This window comes from Pteropus alecto, unplaced genomic scaffold (assembly GCF_000325575.1).
Source record: "Pteropus alecto unplaced genomic scaffold, ASM32557v1 scaffold338, whole genome shotgun sequence".
In the NCBI taxonomy this organism is placed as follows: Eukaryota; Metazoa; Chordata; class Mammalia; order Chiroptera; family Pteropodidae; genus Pteropus; species Pteropus alecto.
The window spans coordinates 252,089-264,071 of record NW_006441995.1 but is presented as its reverse complement, the minus strand read 5'-3'; the positions used below and the strand labels follow the sequence as shown (position 1 = coordinate 264,071).

The 11,983-nt window shown below is 42.4% G+C and overlaps 1 long non-coding RNA gene across 1 annotated transcript in view; it reads left to right on the top strand.

Moving 5' to 3' along the window:
- Positions 1-7,573, top strand: part of LOC112486100 — a 26,301-nt gene extending 18,728 nt beyond the window's left edge. Inside the window, exon 2 of the long non-coding RNA XR_003048627.1 lies at positions 6,833-7,573. This is a non-coding gene — a long non-coding RNA (uncharacterized LOC112486100). The remainder of the gene's footprint in view (positions 1-6,832) is intronic.
- Positions 7,574-11,983: the final 4,410 nt, after the last annotated feature.

Genomic DNA, 11,983 nt, shown 5'->3' with positions numbered 1-11,983 from the left:
CCCCCCGTTCCCCTTTCCTTCCATGTGGCTGCAGTGCTCGGTGGAGGAAATCTACTGCTTCGTCCTCCCCTCTTTCCCCTGGGCCTCCCCAGTTTCACCATCATAAAACAGCCTGGCTTTAGGGCAGGATCAAAAGGAGTGGAATAGATTCATTTAAGAAAAGAAGCAGACAAAAATATAATTCTCTGGCTCTCTGGCTCTCTGGTGCTCTCTCTCTCGCTCGCGCTCTCTCTCTCTGTTTATTATATATAGGGAATTACAAAAATGTGCTTAAATTGACATTTCTATTATTTGATTTGAATATTAAACTTCATCAGCTTTAATCCAACTCATGATTCTGGTACCTGAAGTCTATTAAAATTGAGGTTTGGGAACGTTGCTTTGGCTTGTGTAAATCTAGAAAAGACATTCTTAAACTAGGTTGGGGCAAGCTGAGCTCCCCACACTAATAACATGAATAAGCCGTCAGTCAGCATCTGTGTCACCGAAGAAAGGCGAGAAGGGCCCCCTTGCACCTCTGACATGGGTGTGATGAAGTTGGGGCCTAATCGTTGCAACCCCTGGGGCCTTCTGGAAAGTGAATATGCTGATAGCATTTATTCAGCTGCTGTAGTCCTCAGCTTCTCGACTCTGAAACCCCGTCACTTTTATTTGATGTTTCTTTTTAAAACTCTTGGGTTTTCATGGGGACTCCAAATGGCACAGGGATGTCTGCATGTATCCCTTTGCCCCTCAGGGGTACACTGACCTCTGTGACATGCTCAAGGGGCTCACCCTTAGAGCAACATTTATTTCCCAGGCTGTTGGGCAGCATTATTGGCCAGGCGGCTACAGGCTTCAAAGGCCCGGATGAGCCCCTGTGGCAGGTCAGCCCCTAGAAGTGTCTGTGATGTGAACAGACACCTGGACAAACACAAAAGATGCAGCACGGTTCTTTATTCCTGCTACACATTTCTCTGAGCAAAATTTGCCAAAGCTACCTTCTCATGTCTTACAACATAATGAGGCTTTCATGTTGTTGAGGCTGGGGCAGACAGTGCATGTTCGCTTAGAAACGTCTCAGAGCTAGGTCTTTCATCTTTAGATACTCAGCCAGCTAGTTCATCTGGACCTTGCTGTGTCCAGCAAAGGTTGGCACTTCAGTGGTCTCTTAATTACTTATCCCGTCACAGCTAACTCCACCTGGCTTGCGAGATTCTCAGTCAAGTACCCATCTACTGGTCTTCCACAGAATGTGGATGTACAGCTTTTCACCACTGGGCTCAGTGCCTGATCCTGAAGGAGCACAACAAATATTAATTGAATGAATAAAGGAGATACTAAATGAAACCCTAGATGAATTCTAGAACGAATTTCTATCTTTAGAAGCTGAGCCATTTTTCTTAGTTTGGATACCCCCCAAAAGCAGATTCTGAAACACAATTTGAGTGAAAATAGTTCATTTGCGAAGTAATCCCAGGAAATACCAATAAAAGGGTAAGGAAGTAGGGCGGGCGAGGGAGAGCAGCTAATAGCGGGTGACTCACTCAGCAACTTACCACTGTGGGCAACTGGACCATAATCCTGGGAGCCAGGGAGAGACTCCGGCCCCAGAGTGAACCCACTTGGAGGGTAAAGGAGCTGGAGTAGGTAGGCATTATTCATCAGTTCCTATCAGGCATTGGCAAAGGACTGCTTTTAGGGGTGGCATCGAGGTAGGCATTATTCATCAGTTCCTATCAGGCATTGCTTTTAGGGGTGGCATCAACTCTAGCCTGCTGTGTGCCCAGGCAGAGTGGGCTCTGGGGGCCAAAGAGAACCTTCCATCTGAGGTGTACACAGGCGGTTGGAAGTCAGGCTGGTGGACATTTGCAGAGTCTGCAACACCATTCCACATACTCTGGTTCCTACTTTATTTCCTCTGTACAGTTAGTCATCAGAAGGATGCTGAAGGTCACTGACTCGTTCAGCCCTAGAAATAATAGTAAGTTTCAGGCACTGTAGCCTAATAGAATAAGTAATCCCCTCTGTCTTGTGTCTATTACATTAGATGTGTGGCTAATACCGACATGCATTTCAGCAAATCACACACTAATCTCATAGTGTAGTCTGGTTGCCTATCATTCTCTTGGCCTCATTTCCAAATCTCAGTATCTGTGTCTTAGTACTCACAGGATAGAGGAAACAATGCTTGTGTTTAAAATCGGAGGGGTTGGAAAGTTTAAAAAACAGCAGTGTCATAATCCAGAGGATTTGACCATATTTAATGGTATTATCCTGTCACTTCTCCCCAAATCTGGCACATTAGACCTATGATGGACCTTAGATATTATTTCAAAGAGCTATTTTATAGACCATGAGCCCGATGAGCAGAGAGGTGAAATGATTTGTCTAAGGTCACACAGCTGGTTAGAGGCAGGCAAGATGAAGGCCTCCTAACCTCTGTGCCTACCCCCTCTCCATGCTGCTGCTCACACTAACCGTTCCCAGGGCTCTGGAGAATGAGTCCCTGAACCTGTGGGTACAACTTGTTAAAGAACACTGGACCAGTGCAGAATGGGAATAAAGGATTTATGTGGTGAAGAAGGAAGGGAGAGGCCAAAGAGGAGGAGTGTAGGAGTCAGCAGTTGTTGAACACCTACTATGTGCCAGATACTATGCTCTCGGATCTTGTTACTCTCCACAAAAATCTTTGGAAGGTAAGTGTAATAGTGTAGTCAAAATCTATACATCATAAACTTTACCAAAAAAAAAAAAAAAAAAGAATAATTTCTTTGATTTAAAAAAAAAAAAAGTTGATCTCATCTTGTTCTAGAACTTTGTTCCTATTCAGTAGCAGGAAATTAAAAGAAAAAAAAAATCATAACCTAAAGTTGTCAATTTAAAGCAACTGAGTTGCCGAGGGACTGACTAATGAGGCCAATGGTTTGACTCTGTCAGCAGCCCAAGGCGAGTTACTTACATTTCCCATGTTCATGAAGAAATTCCCTTGTGCGCTGAGGCAACCCTGGGCATGTGCAGTTGGCAACCTTTAATTTGAGCATCTTCTGCCTCTGTGGAAATTCCAGGTCCCTTCTCTGGTTACAACACTGGGGATCTCTTTAACACATGAATATATATATTTTTAGTACATATGTTACATGATTCTTTTCCGGTAACATTTCTAAAAAAATGAATTGATTATATCAGGCCAAGCAGAGAGCTGGCTGTGCAGGAAACAGGACTCAGGGGCACAGCTAGGGAGGTGGTGGTGGGCGGGAGGGCAGTGTGAGAAGGAGCAAAAGAAGGTGTGGGGAGGATTCTCAAAGCATAAGGGACCTCCAAGAAGAGCAGGCATCTCCAGAGTTGTGCAGAGACTCAGCATGAGGGTCTGGGGAGATGTGGTTCGGATAGAGTCCAAAGGCACATAAACAGAGCCACTTCCTATGCAGTGACCACTGGGGAGGGTGACTCTTGAATGGGTAGAGCAAACATTGAGGCTGATACCGACCATTGTGAGGGCTGAGAGGTGGCTTTCTGATCCTGCCTGCAGTCACGTGGGAGCCAGAACCTCATCTCCTGACCACTGTCCAAAGCACATCACGCCAGGTCCAGATGGCATTGCCTGTCAGCACCCAAGGACCAAGGCGTACATTTCAGGCCCTGTGCAGCCCTCTCTGAGCTGTGATTTCCTTTGATTCTGTTGTTCTTGTTCCATCCAAGTGGGACTTCTGTTCCCATTCTGAAGGCCACTGTTAAGTCCTTTTCACTCTCAATGGCTCATTTAGTTCAGTGGGGGTTTGGGTTTTAGAAGGTTTTCTCTTTTAAATTCTTTTTTTATTTTCCCCTTTTAAAAAAAGGTCATAAAGAGCTTTAAGATGCCATGCATGAAAAGCTCTGAATAAATGCAGCTTGTACTGGATTGTAAAATACTGTATTGTTTCTAGTTTAATTCCTTGTGTGAGACTGGAATCAGTAATTTCCTCGTCCTGAGGCAGAGGCTGAATAACAACGGGCTGCAGACTGGTCTCAGGGACGGGCGCCTCTGGAAGCTGTGAGGAGAAACCAGAAGTCCCTATGAGAAATTATCCTTTCTGTCCAGACTTAAGTTTTCTAACTTTTACATGAAAGTAAAATAACACTTTTATGAAGAAACATATTTCTGCTTTCTGAAGCGGCACTGTGGGGGCTGGAGGGGCTGCTGTCTAGGGTCACACAGTGTTATAAATCACAGAAAGGACCTCCTTTTAACCCTCCTGCTCCAAAAAGTCACCCTGTCTAGTTTGTAATCATGTTTGCTTATGCGAAAGTCCTCCCTCTGAGTTACAGAGACTGTTTTGGCTCTGACGGTCCCTTTTCCCTCCCATCCAGGTTAAGAGTCTGCCCAGTTTCATGCCAGCAGGACCGCGTGTCCCTCATGTCTGCCACGCTTATCCCTGCCTCCTGGTCATTGCCTTGGTTGGTCCCTTGCCTGGCGTGCTCCCCTACCAATCTTCCTCTCTGGCTAGGTTGTGCCTCTCTGCTTTCAACCCATCCTTCTTCATAAAACTCCATTTCCAACTCTATGAGGTCCCCTATTTTCTGATCTCTATAGTAATCATAGTCATTTGTCATAGTCATAGTACATTTTAATCTTTTGGGGGGCTTGAGTTGGGTCCCCAGGTTAGATCTTAAATTTCTTGAAGGCCATGCCTTTCTCATAGCGTGTATCTGTCACATGTGCTGTCATACTTGTCTAGTACAAAGCAATAACTTAATAAATTCTTGTTGTTTGTTTTTTTTTTCAACTGATTGATTGATTATTTGTTGCCCAGACTCCACCTGCCCAGATACTGATAAGGTGTTTTGCCCAAGTGACCCCAGATGTCAGCAGAGGTGTCCTTCTGACTCTCACAGCCACACGTGCTAACAGTTTCACCCTTATTTTATCTCAGGAGCAAGATGCAGCCTGTGCTCCAGTTTTTAGAAAAAAAAACCACCCATGCCAAATGATTCGTGAGCCTTGGTAGATTTTTACTAAACATTTGGGGATGGTAGGAGTGTACATTGGCAGAGTGGAACATTTCACTGTCTCCTTCTACCCATGAAATGGAATGAGCACGGAGTCCTTGTGCGTGAATCTGTGTGCTGGCAACATCTGGAGACCTAAAACATCTGCTGGGGACTCCACTATGGAATGTGTCTAGAAAGACAAGAAAAAAACTCAAATTGATTAGGAAAATGAAAAGAGACAGATGGATAACTTCTAACTGGCATGCAGGGGGTTTCAACTAGTCTAGCTCTTGTTAGAAGCAACAAAAATGGCTCCTCCGTCCCTTGCCTCGCAGCTTGTAGAGCATCGTCTGTGACTTGAGGGTGGTTTTAGGATCACACTTGTTCATCTTAAGTGACTTAGTAAAATATTCCTTCTAAACAAATGCCATGCTTTCTCCAAGAATAATTCCAGGAAATTCTCTGTGTTCTTATTCTCTTTATTCTCACAACGTCAGTACCCGGAAGGGTTGAGTTTACCATCTATGGATCCAATTATCAAAAGTGTTCATCAGAGAATACAGCCTCTAAATCGGGGTCAAAGAGGTTCCAGACATTTCAAAACCTCCTGCCCCTTTGTGCCATGGGATACCAAGAGTGAGGTCTGGGACCTAGAAAACACTGCCAAAAGGGCCCCCAGAAGATCTGGGCATGAAAAAGTAAACAGATCTCCCAGACGTAGAGCTCCAAATCCCCTTCCCATCAGGGACTGTTCACACGGGTGTCCCTGTGTGTCTCTGGCCAAGGGCTGCCATCCGGTCCCAGCTTCTAGCATCTGCTTGGTTTGATTCCTTTCCATGCCTTCTGCCTGCCTTATGGAAATAGCAGTTTTATAGTCATGTAATTTTAGAGCAGCAGAGATGTCATGTTAAGGAAAAATAGAATCGGTGCTGGGTCACTGCTACTGAAACTGTAACACCGTTTGACACTTGTTCTGAAAGCACCCTCCTCCTAACTCCTGCTCCCAGGCTCCCCTCTCTCGTTTAGCCTTTTGTGCGGCTCTTTTGGTTTCTCACTCCTCAGATGTGCACACAGTGTAAATAACATTCCTTCCTGAATTTGTCCCTTCATTTCCCCAGCTTCTGTGCTTGGGGGCTCTCCAGCTCCCATCCTTTTTCTTTCTTGCTAATGTTCTCCTCTCCATCCTTTGTTGACACGCCAATTTATTCAGCACTAGCCTCCCCCTTCCTCTCCCCTTCCTCTCCTCACTGCTTTCCATTCCTCACACTCCTCTGAGCCAACAAACACTCCCCAAATTGTGTGTGTGTGTGTGTGTGTGTGTGTGTGAGTAGTGTGTGTGTGTGTGTGTGTGTGTGTGTGTGTGTGTGTCCCAGGAGCGTAAAATCTATTTTTGTCTCTATATCCCCAATGAGGTGAGAAGAAATGTATATTCCTCCCCCACGAATTCTAAATGTCCATTGTGGCCATTCTGAACCTAAGATCAGTTTCATGCATAGGCTAAGGGCTGTGTGATTTTGCAGGGTGCTGGGAAGGCCATTGTAACAGTCACTCTTGGTTGCCTGCCTATCAGCCATTTCTTCCTTTCTCCTTCCTAACTAAACCCTGACTTTGTTTGGGTATGTCCATCCGATTCAGCCAAGTGCTCCAGAGAAGGTGGGCTCTATCTCCATTCCCTAGCCGTGAGTCATGATTGGTCTAACTAATCTTGAGAGTTCCATTCCCTTTATAGTGATTGGTTTAGGCATAGACATGTGAAACAAATTTATCCAATGAGAATGAACCATAAGTTGGGGGAGAGACATCTGGGGGAAAGTTAACTTCTATCTTTAAATAATACACTGAGAAATAAAAGTGCTTCTTAACGCCCTTGTATGTTGTCTAGATGCTGTGATGTTGACAGCTGCTATATCCGTCTTGAAAATGAGAAGACAAGCCCCAGGAAAAAGGCTTTCTACTGAACATAGCAGAAAAGAAATATGAAAATGAGTTGAGTCCTTTGTGGATGAAAAAAGGGTCACATACTAACCCTGACAAGCTCAGGGAATCCCTACAAACTCAGAGACCAAAAGTAATCATGTGGGATGGTCAGAACACAAAAGTTCTTAACTGAAAGTGGGCTGTGGTAGGTGGTCAAGTTCTGGGCCTGTAACTTACTTGGCAAAGGTCAATTTTTACCCTAAGTGAGCCCATCTATCACCGTTTTGCATCTAAGAGAACATATCTTTGAAATGTCAAATCTTTTTCAGACCCCTCAGGGCACAACCACTGCACCAGACCACAGAACCCCTCGTGGTTATTTCGTTCCCAGGATACCATCTCTATGTGCTGTAAATGTTAATTATTAATTATCCTGTACCCACCAATGTAAGAGAAGTATGTATTTCTCTGTTTTACTTTTTATCCAGTCTCAGAGATTTCCCTGCTTTTCTCTCACACCGTTAAGATACCACCGATGGATTTCATATGACCCTCCTTACATCTCCTCCTTTGATACTAATGTATAAAATAAGTGGCAATACTTTCAGTTTCTGGGATATTTTCTCAATCTGTTGAGATTTTGCTTCCCGGCAATTGTTGCCAGTTTTTGGCCACACTGGACAAATAAACTCATAAAAATTCTTTACAGGTTTGGACGTTTTGGTGACGTTCTTGAGCCGCTAAAGCTATCTTACTCTGGACTTCTTGTTTTTGAGATAATAAATCTTCCTTTTAACATTTTGTTTTTTGGAACTTAAAGTATCTTTAAAAAAAATAGCTTTTCTGACCCGAAATAATTCCTTCATACATACCATCTCTGCCCTGCTTAGCTTGTGATGCACAGATCATAATTATAATAACAATAGCTATTAATTTAATCACTTTTCATGTGCTAGGCACTGTTCTAAATGTTTTAAATAAAATACAGTAATGCACTGTAACAACAGGATATGTTCTGAGAAATGCGTTTGTTGTTAGGTGATTTCGTCATTGTGCTAACACCATAGAGCGCACTTACAGAAACTAAATGACACAGCCTACTACACGCCTGGACTACATGGAGCCTGTTGCTCCCAGGCTATAAACCTGTACAGCATGTTACTGTACTGAACACTGTTGGCAATTCTAACACAATGTTAAGTATTTGTGTATCTAATCATATCTAAATGTAGAAAAGGTACAGTTAATATGTGGCATAAAAAATAAAAAAAATGATACACCTGTATAGGGCACCTACTGTGAATGGAGTTTACAGGACCAGAAGTTGCTCTGGGTGAGTCAGTGAATGAGTAGTAAATGTGAAGGCTCAGGACATCACCGTACACGACTGGGGACTCTGTGAACTCTGTGCACTTAGGCTACACTAAATTCATAAAACAGTGCGTGACTAAATTGAGCACAAGAGAAAATGATGCAATCAAGAGAGAGTAAAAATGAGATATATGAGGCTGCTCTTGGCATAATACAGCATACTGTTTTACAGCAAACTCTTTTTTTTTAGTAGTAATAGTACACTCCAAAATAATGATAAAAAACAGTATAGTAAGTACATAAACTAGTAACATAGTCACTTATTATTATAAAGCATTATGTACTGTATACAATTGTATTGCTATACTTTTACACAACTGGCAGCATAATATATTTGTTTTCACTAGCATCATCACAAACGTATAACTATTGTGCTATGACATTACAATGGCTATGATGTCACTAGGTTATAGGAACTTTTCAGCTCCACTATAATCTTATGGTCCCATCATATACATGTGTCTGTCATTGATCCAAATGGTGCTATGTGGAATATAACTAATTCATTAAGCCCTTATAAAACCCTATAAGATAAGCACTCTTATTATTCTCTATGCAGATGAAGAAACTGAGGCACAGAAAAGTTGAGAAAGTTGCTAGTAAGAGGCAGTGGTGGAATTCGAACTTGGCCTGTGTGGCACCAGCATCCATACTCTTAACCATGATTCTGTCCACTTCCAGGAGTTAAACGAGCTGAGAGTTCTGGATCCTGGCTCTTCTGGGAGGGTGCACAACTGCTCCATCCTCGCTCAGGTTCAAATGAGCAACCTTGCCTTCTCTTGAGTGAGGGGTACTCCTTGCACCTTCTCATGAGTGTCTATAAAATTATAGAAAATGTAATTTAATCTATAGTTGCAGAAAGCAGATTGGTATTTGCCTAGGAGTGGGGGCCAAAGGAAGGAATTACAATGGGGCGTGAGGATTGTTGGTGAATAGGTGATGGATATGTTTATTATAATGGTTGTGGTGAGGGTTTCACAGGTATACACATATGTCAAATATATCAAATTATACATTTTAAATATCGCAGTTCATTGTATGTCAATCATACCTCAATAAATCTGTTAAAAATTTTTAGATGACTAGAATAAAATGTATTCAAATGGTTATCTTTGGGTGCTAAATTTTGGGAGTTTTATTTTTTTCTATATTCTTTTCTCTATTTTTAAAGTTTCCTCCAGTGAGCTTGTATGGTAGACAATGAACATATACAGTTTTTTTTAAAAAAGCAAATATTATACAGGGCTAAGACAACATGATTAACTTTACGGGAACACTGTGAGTTGAGTAGTCCTTTGTGGGCTCATCTGGGAACCCAATCACCAGGCTGCTGTGAAAAAATGTACACTCCATTCCAAACACTGATCTTAAATGGAACTTCCAGAACAGTCGTTTTTTTTTCTTCTTAGCTCTCTCAGCCACAGAATCTTTTGTTTCAAGTTTTGATCACAAGAGTTTCTTTTACTTTCTTGGCGTATTTTTTTCACAGTAGAGTAAAATGGTTCCTTAAAGACCGAAGCAATATTTGGTAGAGGAAATGTAGACGAGGACTGCGGCCAAAGAAGTTTTCTGTTTTCTCCACAAGGAAAAGCTTTCAATATGATTACGGTCAGAAATATGACTATAAACATTGCACCTTGTTACGGCAAATGCCTGCCTCCTAGTTTATGTGGCCCTGGTGGCACAAGTGCTTGATGAACTGCCTCCTCTTCCCTGACACAGTCTCCCTAAACCACTAGGCCCCTCTAATGGCAAGCCTTGAGTCAGGCTCCTGTTACAGGGCACCTTCTGTCCCATCAGTAGTAGCCTCTCTGGAGTCTGTCCAACTGCTCTCGTCAGACCTGAACGAACCCTTGTTTTCCAGCTAAGTTCTCACCCTGGGCTCTGTTCGCAGGCAAGGATACACAAAGCAAAAAGCAGGCTGAAAATTTCTAAATTGGTGGGACTCATGCCAACTCTTAGGGAGGGGGACAACAATCAAATCTAACTGGATTTAGACTTACTAGGGCCTAAACAAAATTCTTCAGTTCCTTCAGAATAGGAAAACTTAGAGAACACTAAGAAAGGTTTGCATGAGAGTTACAGTGGCTTTTCAGAATCACAAAGGTAAAACTACATTTCCCACTGTTTATTGCCTTGGAAACCTCACGTACTCTCAAAGACACAACCTGACCACACCTTAGTCTATTGAAAAGGGCTCAATCCAAATGACGTTACACTTTTTCTTTTACTGCCCAAAATAGGCTCGGCTATGTTTCCTTCCTGTAACACTCTTATGGCACTTGTAAAGTTATGTTGACATTTCCTGCTTATCTCAAAGGCAAAACCTACTTCTTTTTTCTATGAATCTGTCCCAGCCTCTAGCAGAATTCCTGACACATAGTAGGCATTCAGGAATGTATGTGTGTTGTATGCATACTGTTTTATCAACAAATTCAGTGACTACTGAAGCTTACATAAATGCATTATTTGAAGGTAATTGAGAGAACGTTGTGGGAATAATCCAAGAGTTTTCTCATTATTTAATTTCACCCATGTTTTGGCTACTTTGACAAGTTGCTGAGTGTGCTAAAGGGAAGTCCAGTGCCATAGTGGCAATAAGTTGTGCAATTTCATCATTCTGTTACCTTCTCTCCCCATGATAGCTGATTCTCCCAGAAGTCTCCTGTCAGAAAATAATTTCTAAGTCATTGTACTCATTCAAAAAGGTTAAGGTTTGTGTCACTCAGCATTTTAGTTCCAAGTAACAAAATCCAACTGTAACTAATTTAAGTCAAAAAAAGGGACTTATTAAAGATATAGGTAGCTCATAGAATCTTGGGTCAGGCCCAGGAATCATCCAAGCACAATGCCTCAAATGCCACAGTGAACATGCCGTGTGAAGACACCACTGTCTCTGGCACTGGCCTAGAGGCCGTGGACTGCACAGCCGGCATCTCTGATGTAGACTTCGGCACTGCCACAGATGCAGCTGCCACTGCTGCCTCCAGAGACGGAGTGGAGCTACTGTCACTGTGGCCACCCTCACCAGAATGGTTTGTGAGTGGTCCTGCTCCTTTGTGTCACCAATTTCCAATTCTAAATCTAGGGCAGAAACAAAACAGGTCCAGAGCCCAGCTGTAAAGGTGTTGAGACAGTGATTGTCTGGGATGTTTACTGTGGAAGTGGATGGTCTCTGCCTCTGTCTCAGATGCCAGTCCTCTATGAGGCTGTTTTATCATTACTCTCTCAAGGAATAGGAGATAGTAAGATATCTTTAATACACAGATGCTGTGTACCACCATTGAATACTGTCTTTGTGACAATGACACAAAAGACAATCAGTGAAGCTTAAAATGTGTATAAAGGCAAGAACTGGATAGTCACGTATAGAAATCAATGGATGAATATTGGGGAGTCTGTGAATGCTCTGCAATTTTATTCAAAATTAAGGGAATTTCAAAGGTATACATTGTGTGAAAAAACTCAAGAACCTAGATCTAGATTATAGTCTATAATCTAGATTATAGATCTAGATTATAGTCACATCACTTTGTGAACTAGACTAATTAACAGAGGCCCAGATACTACATCGCTTATTCATGGATATACGAGGTGTCTTAACAGAGTAAGGATTAGAACTCATGCCTCAAAAATTTGTCCAAGAAACATCTACCAAGTGCAAGATACAGTTTAAAGTCACAGATGTATCTATCTGTCTTACAACAACAATATCAATTTGCACCAAATTATTACATGTTTTATG